Here is a 14078-nt window from a genome sequence, read left to right on the forward strand (position 1 = left end):
ACAGTTTTAGCAACACTTCATTCTGTAACATTACAGTAAATTTATTAGCTAATAAATATTGATATATTCTAATTAATTTGCTTATAAAAATATTACTTCATAATTTTTACAGGGTAAAAATTGTCTCAGTATTTCTTCCTGTTCTTTGCATATATACATTTTTGGTTCCAGAGAACTTTGCATACAATGTGTCATACTTCACCATTTTTACCTTTTACTATGAATAAGTGGCATATGGTTAGTTCATCCATCAGTCTTAAATTTACTTGGGAAAATGCAATGTGATAACTACTCCTATTAATTCCAAAACAGACAGACTAGGGCCAAGAAATGTTTTGTTTTCCCTTAATGGCTGATGTAGATGCCACCCTGGGAATGATCAATTGTGTGTGAACTGGGTTGCACAAGGACAAAGGGGGAAAGGATGGATAGGGTATATCATAGACATTGGAAATTATTATATAGATCTGCAATTCGGGGTTTAATGCAACATCTTCCTTTATCAAATATACATCCCCATGATCATCTACTGAGATGCAACAATGTAATTAACTCAGGTGTAATAAATATTATCTTTCTGTACTAAACAGTAAAATCTTATTTACCAAATTAAATCAATCACTGTGCTGTGCCCTGAAATTCTACTTAATTTTTCCTGAAATCTTATGAAAGAAATCTAATATGTGTAAAAGTCAACTCCTCAGAATTTGGTGTTAAAATTTGATGCAATAACTAATATATTAGCAACTTGCGTTTAACTAAAAATGTTTGCCTATAACAAAGAAATTAGGGAAATATGTTATATAATGGTATTAAAGGTCAAGATTAAGACCAAAGCTAAGCTGAAACCCAAGATTTTATTTTAAATATGTCTTTAAATAAGTATTCAAGTTCACAATAGAACATTCCTTTAAGAGATATACTGCAAGGATACTCTTCTCAGCCCAATGAACTGGTGAATCCATGTAAAAAGACCGTAATCCAAGTTCAGAGCAATAACTGGTTATCAATGACTTTCTACAGACAATAATGAAGACAAATTGCTACATTTACAAATTAATAAGCAGAAGCATCATTAAATTCCACTAACATTTATTTACTTCTACATGCCCTGCTTTGTGCTAATTTTGTAGGAAGAACTGTAACAAAACTGAAATAAGCAAACAACCTACTACTCTTTATATAGAATGGTTTTTCTTTGCCTTAAACTTACCACCTCTACCTTGCAATTTATGTGCCTCTTCCTTGAGGAAGGTGTAGATATATCCAGCTTAGTAAGGAAGCTTGAGACATTACCATAATCTGTTTAATGTATTTTTAATGGGTTTAATATTCAGAGCATTTCAGTTGATTTATTTTTCTGCATTATTTGGTATGATTATACAGTTTTGACATTTTAATTATTATTCAAATGCTACATTTTTCAGGTAGTTAGTACCTAGGGTTGGGACCCAATGATAATTACTTTGTCAACAATTTTCCTTTGGCAGATTTATTTTTGCTGCCTACAATGAGCAATGGAAAAAGGCAAAATTAGGACTGAGGCATTACCAGTTTTGCTCCACCTCAACACTCTTTCAACTCACTGTCAAAAGTTATTAGACAAACTTCTCTGGTGGTCCAGGAGCTAAGACAACATGCTCTTAATGCAGGAGGCCCAGGTTTGATCCCTGATCAGGAAACTAGATGTCACATGTCAGAATTAAGAGTCCATCCCACACACTGCAGCTAAAAGGTCCCGTATGCTGCAGCAAAGATCAAAGATACCTCATTCTGCAACTAAGACCCCATACAGCCAAAAAAAAAAAAAAAAAAGCTGTTAGATATTATCATTTGACTATATTATTAACTATATTTTTTCATAAAAGCTAAATTCAAAAATGAATTAAGAACAATTGCAAAATCTTCTGTGGCATATTTGTGTGTCAAGCACTGATTTTTACATCATTTGGGAAAAATCATGAAAACCATATATTCAGAGTTAAAAAGAAGGTAAGTTTTCAAACATGAACCTGTGCTTCATGGAAGAAAGAAGTATTTTTTAAATGATTGCTTTGTTATAATGTTTTCATCTTATCCCAGAAGAATAGCCTGCTTTATCTATCATGGCAGTCAAAGTAAACAGAGTTTAACATCCACTTACTCACTGAACTTAATAAAGAAGTCATTATATTATATCCAAAAATCACTAAAAATGATTGGCTCACTGTTGAGTTGGAAAACCGGCTTATCACAGTGCATGCAAGGCTGACACTTTGTTTTTCCAGGTTTTGAATTGTTCCTTTTGTCACAAGCTCTAAGTACACATCTGATATTAAATTATACTTCTTATTAAATAAAGCATTTGAATCAATAACTGGTTCTATAACCAATTTTCACGTGATTAGGTAACTTGCCCATGCTATTTCACAGTTCAACAACACAAAGAGAACTTTAACTTGGATTTTAGAAATTGCTTCCATTCCTTCAATTTAATCTTCTCCCCGCAACCCGCCCCACTTTCGGTCTCACAGGGTTCAAGTTTTCCGTCCTTCATCAGCCGATTGCACTCTCAATGCAATCTGATGGTGTACAAAATAGTCTCGGGAGTTTCTCCTTCAGATTCTGACACATCTACAAATATTCTTAAAGGGATAAAGAAAATAAGATAGCAGACACATGAACCATTGACTAAAACAATGACTGAGATAGTTTATAAAAATTTCCCATTCCAGAAAAGATTAAAATACAAACTTTTGGTGAGTAAGAATTTCAAACTCTGTAATCTAAAACTATGCTTTAGAAAAACTTTAAAGCAAGAATTCTTTTTGCTACAAAAAGGTCATTCATTTAAAATCAAATTTATTACTATTTGTGCATATATATATATATAATGATACATATTACATTTATATGTACACACATACACACACACATATATGCATAAATACACGCATATTCTACTTCCTTTCTTTCCACAACTCCTGCCCTTCACTTCCCAATTGCAACCTAGAAATATAATCTCCACGAATACAGGAACTTTGTTTACTGTACATAACTCAGGGCCTACTACACTGAAAGAGGTCCATTAATATTTATAGCATGTACACCTGTGGTGGATTCATGTCAATCTATGCCAAAACCAATACAGAATTGTAAAGTAAAAATTAAAAATAAATAAATAAATAAAAAAAAAATATTTATAGCATGAGTACATGAGACGCCTGAGTTCTTCAATTTCAAGTATTTAACTAACATAATTTAAAACATGATGTTCTTTCCAGGTAATTTAATCTCCTTAAATTTCAAATGACTTCAAAATATTGTAATTATCTTCTTTATTAAACAACAGGTATAAAAAAACATGGCTTCTTCAAAACTATCTCTGCTTCCTAGGCTTATTTGTTTTTAGACTTTTTTTCCTTCAGATCAATTGAGTGGCACATATAAGAGACAGTAAAACACTGGTGATCTCTGTCCACGATATAGATAAGCCAAATGTAAGAGAAATCAGAACAATTCTTTGCAGATAACTGAGCTAAAAAGAGAAAGAATTTGATGGGATGCCTGGTGGACATACGGCTTCCCTGATGGCTCAGCAGTAAAGAATCCACCTGCCAAAAAGGAGACACAAGATATATGGGTTCAATCCCTGGGTCAGGAAGATCCCCTGGAGAAGGAAATGGCAGATGGCAGCCCACTTCAGTATTCTTGCTTGAAAAATCCTGTGGACAGAGGGGCCTGGTGGGCTACAGTCCAAAGGTCTGCAGAGTCGGACATGATTGAGCACACACGCTAGTGGATATAATACACTTATTAAGGCCAAGAATGTTAGTTTTCACCTTGTGGAATCAATCAATTATGCTACCACACACACTCACATTAATGTGAAAAAAAAAATAAGATGTAATAAAACATGTTAAAGATATCTGACTTTAATGGTAAACCATTCAATCTTAAAAACGGTCAATGCATTCTCCTGAAAGACACCTTCTTGTATCTGCTTGAGGACATGTCTCTAATAGATCCAGATTCTCATTTTTATCCATATCAATTGCTGGAGAAGGATAGAAGGGGAAATCTTTAATTATGTTATAATTACTTTTCAGGATATAAAAAAAAGGCACCGTTTAAAATCTGAAGCATATTTTTAATATATAATTAATATATAATTTACTTTTTGAAAGCAAAATTAGTTTTCTAATTCCACATATGAAATATCATGTGCCTCCATATTTACATGCCATTCTACAGTGGTGAGGCTGTCACAAATTTAGGTTACATAAATATGCATATAAATTGGTAGTGTACCCTGCTCCTTATGCATTTCCTCCTTTGTAAAATGAAGACAAAGCCATGTTTGCAGAGATGTTGTGAATATTAAAGGATGCTGTACAGTGAAACCCCACTGCACAGTTACTACTTTAGTAGATGGTAGCCATTATCAGCATTATCATTAAATTTCAACATGCAACTCTAAGTCCTTCAGCTAAAAAGAATGTCAGAAATGGTCACCAAGTTGCTGCAGTTTGAAGACACTAACAAAGCCATCAGGAAACAACCTGGAATTCACTCAAGTGTTACCTTTGGACATTAAAAACAACAACAACAAAATCTGAGTCTTTCAAATATATTATTCTTGCTGCATTACTCTACTTACTGAGTGTATCCAAGCTTTAGTTCAGGGATAATGCCTACATGACTCCATTATATTTCTGCTGACACAACTGGATGAATATTCTTAATGTAGGATTCATTCAAACATTATCCCTTTTTGCTTAAAGCATGTCAATCTAAAATAGCTCACATATTGAGAACTGGAGTACCCTGTCAACCCATTTTCCTCTCCTAAAGATGTCTTTATTAGCCTAATGCTTCCCACTTATCTCTCTATAGCCATCTGTGAAAGCTGAATAGCTTGAGATAGCCTGTGCTACTTATAAGTCTTAGCCTGTATCGACTCCTGTGTCTATGACTGAAGTACAGTAAGTAACAAAGATGAAAGTCGAGTGTTTCCATAATGATTTAGTGGACTTAACAGTCTTTCCTGTTAAAATGGTACTATTTGAAAATAAATAGTTAACCTAAACAATTTTAAGTCCTCTTCCAGGTGATATACGGTTACTGAAATAAATTTCAGATGAAATTTCAGTTGGCTATATTACAAAGCCTTTTTGCTGATTGACATAGAGGGGTTTTGGGATTTGGTTATTTTTCCCTCAATTTTTTAAAAAACAGTTTGAACCTATAGGAACCTACTATTTCTGCTTTCTTGACTATGCCAAAGCCTTTCACTGTGTGGATCACAAGAAACTGTGGAAAAGTCTGAAAGAGATGGGAATACCAGACCACCTGACCTGCCTCCTGAGAAATCTGTATGCAGGTCAGGAAGCAACAGTTAGAACTGGACATGGAACAACAGACTGGTTCCAAATAGGAAAAGGAGTATGTCAAGGCTGTATATTGTCACCCTGCTTATTTAACTTATATGCAGAGTACATCATGAGAAACGCTGGACTGGAAGAAGCACAAGCTGGAATCAAGATTGCTAGGAGAAATATCAATAACCTCAGATATGCAGATGACACCACCCTTATGGCAGAAAGTGAAGAGGAACTAAAAAGCCTCTTGATGAAGGGAAGGAGGAGAGTGAAAAAGTTGGCTTAAAGCTCAACATTCAGAAAATGAGGATCATGACATCCGGTCCCATCACTTCATGGGAAATAGATGAGGAAACAGTGGAAACAGTGTCAGACTTTACTTTTGGGGGCTCCAAAAATCACTGCGGATGGTGATTGCAGCCATGAAATTAAAAGACGCTTACTCCTTGGAAGAAAAGTTATGACCAACCTAGATAGCATATTCAAAAGCAGAGACATTACTTTGCCAACTAAGGTCCGTCTAGTCAAGGCTATGGTTTTTCCAGTAGTCATGTATGGATGTGAGAGTTGGACTATGAAGAAGGCTGAGTGCCGAAGAACTGATGCTTTTGAACTGTGGTGTTGGAGAAGACTCTTGAGAGCCCCTTGGACTGCAAGGAGATCCAACCAGTCCATTCTGAAGGAGATGAGCCCTGGGGATTTCTTTGGAAGGAATGATGCTAAAGCTGAAACTCCAGTACTTTGGCCACCTCATGCGAAGAGTTGACTCATTGGAAAAGACTCTGATGCTGGGAGGGATTGGAGGCAGGAGGAGAAGGGGACGACAGAGGATGAGATGGCTGGATGGCATCACTGACCCTATGGATGTAAGTCTGAGTGAACTCCGGGTGTTGGTGATGGACAGGGAGGCCTGGCGTGCTGTGATTCATGGGGTCACAAAGAGTCAGACACGACTGAGTGACTGAACTGAGCTGATTATACTTAATAGATACATTCCTCCCTTCTCAAGTGAAATTAATGGTAGATACTTTTCATGAATATGATACATATACACACAAATGTGATATGCATTATAAATATAATAAAATCTTCGGGAATTGGTGATAGACAGGGAGGCCTGGCATGCTGCAGTCCATGGGGTTGCAAAGAGTCGGACATGACTGAGCCACTGAACTGAACTGAATAAAGCCTGGAGAAGTACTTTATTTTTTCTTACTAATTTACATGGAGGAAATCATGCTAGCCTCAGTCAAGATGACATTAAGTATTTTTTATCAGTTTTGAAATGTTGATCTAAAAATAATATGCTTAATGATAAACTACTAAGGAAGTTACTATAGTCAGTTATATAACTTGTACAAACGATATAACCATCATGGTACATTGCAAGTAGCCACTTTTCATTTTTCTGGTTATTTTTAACCATGTAAATTAATAATAATCTTACTGAGGAAGATAAGGACTACCCTCAATAAGGCAAGAATCGTAGGAAAGATGTATGCTTCTGTGGATTGAATGCTCTGTCCCCCAAGTTCATGTTAAATCCTAATGCCCAGTGTGAGAGTATTTGGAGGTTGGGCCTCCAGGAGGTGGTTATTAGGTTATGACTGTGGAGCTCTCATTAATGGGATTAATACATTTAGGATACAAAAAAAGAGGCTCAAGAAATTGCTTTAGACACTTCCACCATGTGAGGACACAGCAAAAAGATGGCTTTCTAGGAAATAAGCCTGTACCATACATGAAATCTGCCAGTGCAGATATTGGATTCTAGACTCCAGAACTGTGAGGAATAAACTTCCATTGTTTATATGAGCTACTTAGTCAATGGTGTTGTTTTCGCAGCTTGCATGGACTGAGATAGAAATATCAACCAATAATTGGAAAAAAAGTGAGTGTAGTCTACCAAAGAGGCGTGTACATAATACAGGGGTGAAAGAAAAGAGAGTAGTTAATTTTAAAAGGAGGATTAAGGAAGTTTTCATAGAAGGGAGAGCATGTCAAATGAGTTTGGAAGGACAAATTGGAGTTTGATAGGCAGTATCCAGAAACAGGAGGAGGCTTGTGGTGTCACACATGTAAGGCTGGAGTGCTTCTAGGTTGGGCTTGACCAGCAAAAAGGTGGAGGAGATCACAGTAGACAAATGAAAGGGGGCCAGGTAAAACTCCTTGAGGCATTCACAACTCATCTTATTCCACTTCTGGTTACTCTGCAGTAGTTATTCAAATTTAATCAACTCTTCTGCTTGTCCCTGAATACCTTCTGCTCATTCACAACTGTGAATCAGAGGTTTACACTATTCCCCTTATCACAATGATGTTATGCTTAGAATTATTACCTGACTGAGTAGACCTATTCTTAAAGCTCCATTGATAACCACTTCAATCTCCTGTCTCCAATTGAGAAGAGACTTCAGTTCTGAATGGACTTCCTTGGTGGCTTAGATGGTAAAGTGACTGCCTAAAGTGTGGGAGACCTGGGTTTGATCCCTGGGTCAGGAAGATCCTCTGGAGAAGGAAATGGCAACCCACTCCAGTACTTCTGCCTTCTGAATACCCTACGTCTCCTCAAAATTCTGGCACTTCTGTCTAGTTCTTAGAGATACCTTTTTATCAAGTACTAGACTGACATCATGGCATCTGGTCCCCATCACTTCATGGGAAATAGATTGGGGAAACAGTGGAAACAGTGTCAGACTTTATTTTTCTGGGCTCCAAAATCACTGCAGATGGTGACTGCAGCCATGAAATTAAAAGACGCTTACTCCTTGGAAGAAAAGTTATGACCAACCCAGACAGCATGTTGAAAAGCAGAGACATTACTTTGCCAACAAAGGTCTGTCTAGTCAAGGCTATGGTTTTTCCTGTGGTCATGTATGGATGCGAGAGTTGGACTGTGAAGAAAGCTGAGCACCAAAGAACTGATGCTGTTGAACTGTGGTGTTGGAGAAGACTCTTGAGAGTCACTTGGACTGCAAGGAGATCCAATCAGTCCATTTTGAAGGAGATCAGCCCTGGGATTTCTTTGGAAGGCATGATGCTAAAGCTGAAACTCCAGTACTTTCACCACCTCATGCGAAGAGTTGACTCATTGGAAAAGACTGTGATGCTGGGAGGGATTGGGGGCAGGAGGAGAAGGGGACGACAGAGGATGAGATGGCTGGATGGCATCACTGACTCGAAGGACGTGAGTCTGAATGAACTCCGGGAGTTGGTGATGGACAGGGAGGCCTGGCGTGGCAATTCATGGGGTTGCAAGAAGTCAGGTACAACTGAGTGACTGAACTGAACTGAGACTGACATCTAAGTCAGAGTTCTTTAGAAGGAGGCTTCTAAATTCACAAAAAATGTTTAATATAAACATCACAAATCTATAAAGACTATGAAAATAAGTAAGGACACATGAGCATCTGTCTGTCCAGTAGGGCTGGTATTCCAACACCATGATGCTGCTTTTTTGTTTTGTTACATGCGAAATCCTAATATGAGAGTTCAAAATATGAATGGTGGCCACGCTGAAGGACTGAAAGCATGGGATAAGGCAGAGTCCAGGAGAAGCAGGACAGAAAAGCACCAGAGACGTCAGTGTATCTGGTCATCTAGGATCCCATGCAGGGACAGCAAAGCACCAGTCAAGCCTAAGCCCACATCCACAGTTGTGGGCTCTGACCTAAGAATCTACCTCCAAAAACCTTTACCCTCAAAGCTTTCTCCACAAACATGATTTTCCTAGTCAGGTGCAAACTTGATAAAGGTTAAAGTTATTGAAAAAATAAATAAGAATAAAGGAAACTGTGTACAGAAGCATTCAATAATGTTATAATCCAAGTTATGGACAAGTCGGGTTCTGTTTACTTTGAAATACTCTCTGGAGGCTGATATGGATGGATACAGAGATGGACTGAGAGAACATCACCATTGTTTCAGATGGTTTATAACTAACACGTGAGGGAAACAGACTCAGCTTTCTGTTCTGAGTGATACACAGCAGCCAGCCACAATCCACTCCTGGATTACGGCCCCAATTTATCAGTACTTCCCATCTTGGAAAAAAATCATGACTCATTTGTCTCGTTTATTCTAGATGAATAAATGTACCTTTCTAAAAAAACAAAAAAATGAAAATAGTCACCCATTTCAACCACTGAATTTTGTCCAACACAAGTCCAAAAGAAAATATTATAAATTTTTTCATAATAAGAACAAGTATACAATCTGTTCTAGAGCATAGGATTATTAAAATGAAAGTTCAAACTCTCCTTCTCCACCACTTTGTGACACGTATTTTATTTTTCCATCTCCTTTCTTTCTTCCCTTTCTGTCTGGAAAGTCATTTTAAATGTACTAACATCCCAATCTGCCTAACAAATAAGGAGCTGAGGAACCAGAGATCAAATTGCCAACATCCGCTGGATCATGGAAAAAGCAAGAGACTTCCAGAAAAACATCTACTTCTGCTTTATTGACTATGCCAAAGCCTTTCACTGTGTGGATCACAATAAACTGTGGAAAATTCTGAAAGAGATGGGAATACCAGACCACCTAACTTGCCTCTTGAGAAACCTGTATGCAGGTCAGGAAGCAACAGTTAGAACTGGACATGGAACAACAGACTGGTTCCAAATAGGAAAAGGAGTACGTCAAGGCTGTATATTGTCACCCTGCTTATTTAACTTATATGCAGAGTACATCATGAGAAACGCTGGGCTGGAAGAAGCACAAGCTGGAATCAAGATTGCCGGGAGAAATATCAATAACCTCAGATATGCAGATGACACCACCCTTATGGCAGAAAGTGAGGAGGAACTAAAAATCCTCTTGATGAAAATGAAAGAGGAAAGTGAAAAAGTTGGCTTAAAGCTCAACGTTCAGAAAACTAAGATCATGGCATCTGGTCCCATCACTTTATGGGAAATAGATGGGGAAACAGTGGAAACAGTGTCAGACTTTATTTTTTGGGGCTCCAAAATCACTGCAGATGGTGACTGCAGCCATGAAATTAAAAGATGCTTACTCCTTGGAAGGAAAGTTATGACCAACCTAGACAGCATATTGAAAAGCAGAGACATTACTTTGCCAACAAAGGTCCATCTAGTCAAGGCTATGGTTTTTCCTGTGGTCATGTATGGATGTGAGAGTTGGACTGTGAAGAAAGCTGAACGCCAAAGAACTGATGCTTTTGAACTGTGGTGTTGGAGAAGACTCTTGAGAGTCCCTTGGACTGCAAGGAGATCCAACCAGTCCATTCTGAAGGAGATCAGCCCTGGGATTTCTTTGGAAGGAATGATGCTAAAGCTGAAACTCCAGTACTTTGGCCACCTCATGCGAAGAGTTGACTCATTGGAAAAGACTCTGATGCTGGGAGGGATTGGTGGCAGGAGAAGGGGACGACAGAGGATGAGATGGCTGGATGGTATTACCGACTCGATGGACGTGAGTTTGGGTGAACTCCGGGAGTTGGTGATGGACAGGGAGGCCTGGCGTGCTACAATTCATGGGGTTGCAAAGAGTCGGACATGACTGAGCGACTGAACTGAACTGAACTGATTCCCTGTTAGGCTTAAAAAACAGTCAATGGATTTCTGTTACGTTTATTTTTTTCTTCTTTTTTATTTTTTTTAAATTATGAAAGTATGATAATTCGTTTATAGAAGACTTGGAAAATGCAGAACAAAGTTACATATAGTTCTACTCTTTATTACAATTATTTTTAATTAGAAAAATTAAGATTTTTAGTTGGAATTTCAATATCAAGCTCTCAAAAATTAATAGAATGAATGGACAGAAAAGTAGAAGGATATAGTAGACCTAAAAGGCACTATGAACCACTTCAACATAATTAAGATTTATACAATTTTCATACAACAGCAGGATATAAATTCTATTTAGTTTCCCAGAGTCTATAAACCAGGAGACAAGGAACCTATCCAGGGATATAAAACAAAGGGCAAAAACTTCATGGTCTAAGGATATTGAAATAATACAGAGCCTGCTCTCTCATCACTGTGGAAGTTATGTTAGAAATCAATATCAAAAGATATTTGAAAATAACCTATATATTTTCTAATGCAGTGGGTCACTTTCGTTTTTTAATCATGATGTCATATTTGTTGTTTGTACTTGTAATTTGATTGAAATTATCTGTTTGTCTTTTTTGAAATTCTGGATCAGACAGAGCAAATCATGTAACTGGACACATTTCTTAAAGTGCCCTAAATATAACATATGGCAAGATACTTTCAGAAACAGAGAATCTCTGATGCATGTTATTTTACAACTGCATTACATAGTAATCTGTGAATATACCTTCAAAATTCCCAACAAAGGTGCCAGATATTGTGTTAAACCATCTTAACAAAAGCATTATGGAGTATATTTTAATTATTTCCATTTTATTTCTCAGAAACTAAGAATGCAAATAGTTCAGTTACTACTTTAGATTTCACCATTAATTCATAAATGGTTTTGAACCTAGGGCTTTCTGATTCCAGAACCTATACTTAGCACCATAATCCCATGCTTATACAGTGAATAATAATCACTAATGCTGACTGATTACCTACCAAGTGTCACACAGTGCTGCTGCTAAGCGCTCAACCAAATTAACTCATGTAATTCACACAACAATCCTATGAAATAAATACTCATTATTAGACCCATTTTACAGATGAGGAAACTAAGGCAAAGAGCAGTTAAATTACCTGTCCAACACTGCAGAGATGGAAAATGATGAATCTGGGTTGCAACCCCAGGCAATCTGTCTCTAGCCCCGCCTCACCCCACCATACTTAAGCATTATGCTACAATACAAGCAAGTGACTGCATGTTACCTGTTAATTAAGATTTTTGTCTCACTTATATGTAAAAATTTTATCTGTGTAGTAAACCATTGCCTCTCCAATGGTAATCATTTCCAATTTCTGGAAAAGAACTTGCAAACCACTTTTATTGTACTGGCCTGATTATATAATAATTCATTCAACTTTAGTGGAAAAGTCTTTCTCTGTATTACTAAATACATTTGTCAAAATTTTCGTTTTCAGTTTTTTATTTTAAGCAGACTAATGCTACATTCTGCTGGCTAAAGGGGATGATCAGATGAGGTGTTAAAGAGATTTCAGGAAACAATAATTTTAACATATTAAAACTGAATGAGTAATATCTAACTGCATTTCTACATTGTCCTCTTGGTATCCTGAAATGAAATTACCCATGAAAAGTATCTTGTATTTTGTCTCATCTAAGTATAAAACACTTAAAAATAAATTCTAATGGAGTAAATATTCTGGAGATCAGAACTAGAAGCCTAATTATTATGATTGATGGGGATTTGTGTGTGCAAGTATATACGAGGAATATGTGCTCCTTAATTAATCATAACTTTCTCAAATACAAAAAAAAAATTGGGGTCATTAATTTTAGTATAATCTTATCATTTATCTCTTAGGTGAATAACATATAAAATGTTTGACTCTATTAACCAATTTTATTTTATTTATTTATTTTTTTAAAAGCTGATCCTTTATTTTTTTATTTTTTATTTTTTTTTTTACTTTAAAATTCTGTATTGGTTTTGCCATACATTGACATGAATCCTCCACCTTCCTACTAGTGGTGTTAGTGAGCCACAGATATCATCTATTTTTATGGGGTTTTACTGTTGATAATTTCACATTCAGGATCTCATTTATCCTTTAAAGCAATCTTATGAATTAGGCAAAGCAGAATGTCTGCCTCTCATTACATAGATGAAGAAACTGGGTCCTAAAGATTTAAGGGACTAGTTAGATGATAAATGTTGGAGCTGGAACTAAAATTAAGGAAATTGAGTAGAATTTCCTTTCAATGACACCATAGATATCCCATGTCAATTACCATATGATACCTGTGTAAGTGGAAGTATATCAGATACCCTATTAGGAGCAACAGCAATAAAATTGACCTTTTTCAAAATATTAAGCTAAATAAGATACTTCTGTCTTACACTGCAAGATTTATATGAGATGACAGAACCAAAAGTCACTGAAACTTTCCAGTGACTACTTTCATTCAGTTAAAAGAGAGGTAAAATTCTATACTTCTGAATTCTGCCTATTTAGATATACTTACATTACCATATATATCAAAAAGTAAAAATATATGATAGGTGCATCTAAATGTACTTTTTCATTTTTCAATTGGTTGGTACATAGACTGTCTAGCCATGTTTCATAATAGGAGCACCAATGCACATGTCTTACATACTTTTTGCAAGATAAATGCATACTGTGTCAAAAATCTCAATATATAACCACACAAATGATACTGAATAGAGAATGACTTACTAGTGAGGAGCCTTGGTGGTATACATCATGATGGGAATGGGTATAGTTCAGTCAATCCACAGTCCACTGAGAAACTCGTAACAGAAATAAGTGCCATCACTGTTCAGACCTAAGCAGACACACACAGAAAAGACAGTTAGTCAGTAGATATCATTTTGTACCATTTGCACAAGAGCATCTTTACAACCTTCAGCATTAAAAAACAAAAAGATGCCTGACAAGCAATCCAATGAAAGGGCTTTAATTTATACAACTCTGTTAATGAGTAGTATAGCAGTGGAACCACACCATGTAAATCAGTAAAGAAGTAAAAAGTTTAGTGATTAGACATTATATAGTGATTAAGAAGTAATATTTTAGTAGTAAACTGTATCACATTACTGGAAGTTTATAA

The 14078-nt window shown here is 36.4% G+C and overlaps 1 protein-coding gene across 1 annotated transcript in view; it reads right to left on the reverse strand.

Annotated features, from left to right (window-relative positions):
- The window catches only part of LOC120860471 (muscarinic acetylcholine receptor M3), a 392147-nt gene extending 378360 nt beyond the window's left edge, over positions 1 to 13787 (reverse strand). The window contains exon 1 of the mRNA XM_040236291.1: positions 13685 to 13787. The gene's annotated coding sequence lies outside the window, so the exon portion shown is untranslated. The remainder of the gene's footprint in view (positions 1 to 13684) is intronic.
- Positions 13788 to 14078: the final 291 nt, after the last annotated feature.

Source organism: Oryx dammah, unplaced genomic scaffold (genome assembly GCF_014754425.2).
Source record: "Oryx dammah isolate SB20612 unplaced genomic scaffold, SCBI_Odam_1.1 HiC_scaffold_11077, whole genome shotgun sequence".
Taxonomy (NCBI): domain Eukaryota; kingdom Metazoa; phylum Chordata; class Mammalia; order Artiodactyla; family Bovidae; genus Oryx; species Oryx dammah.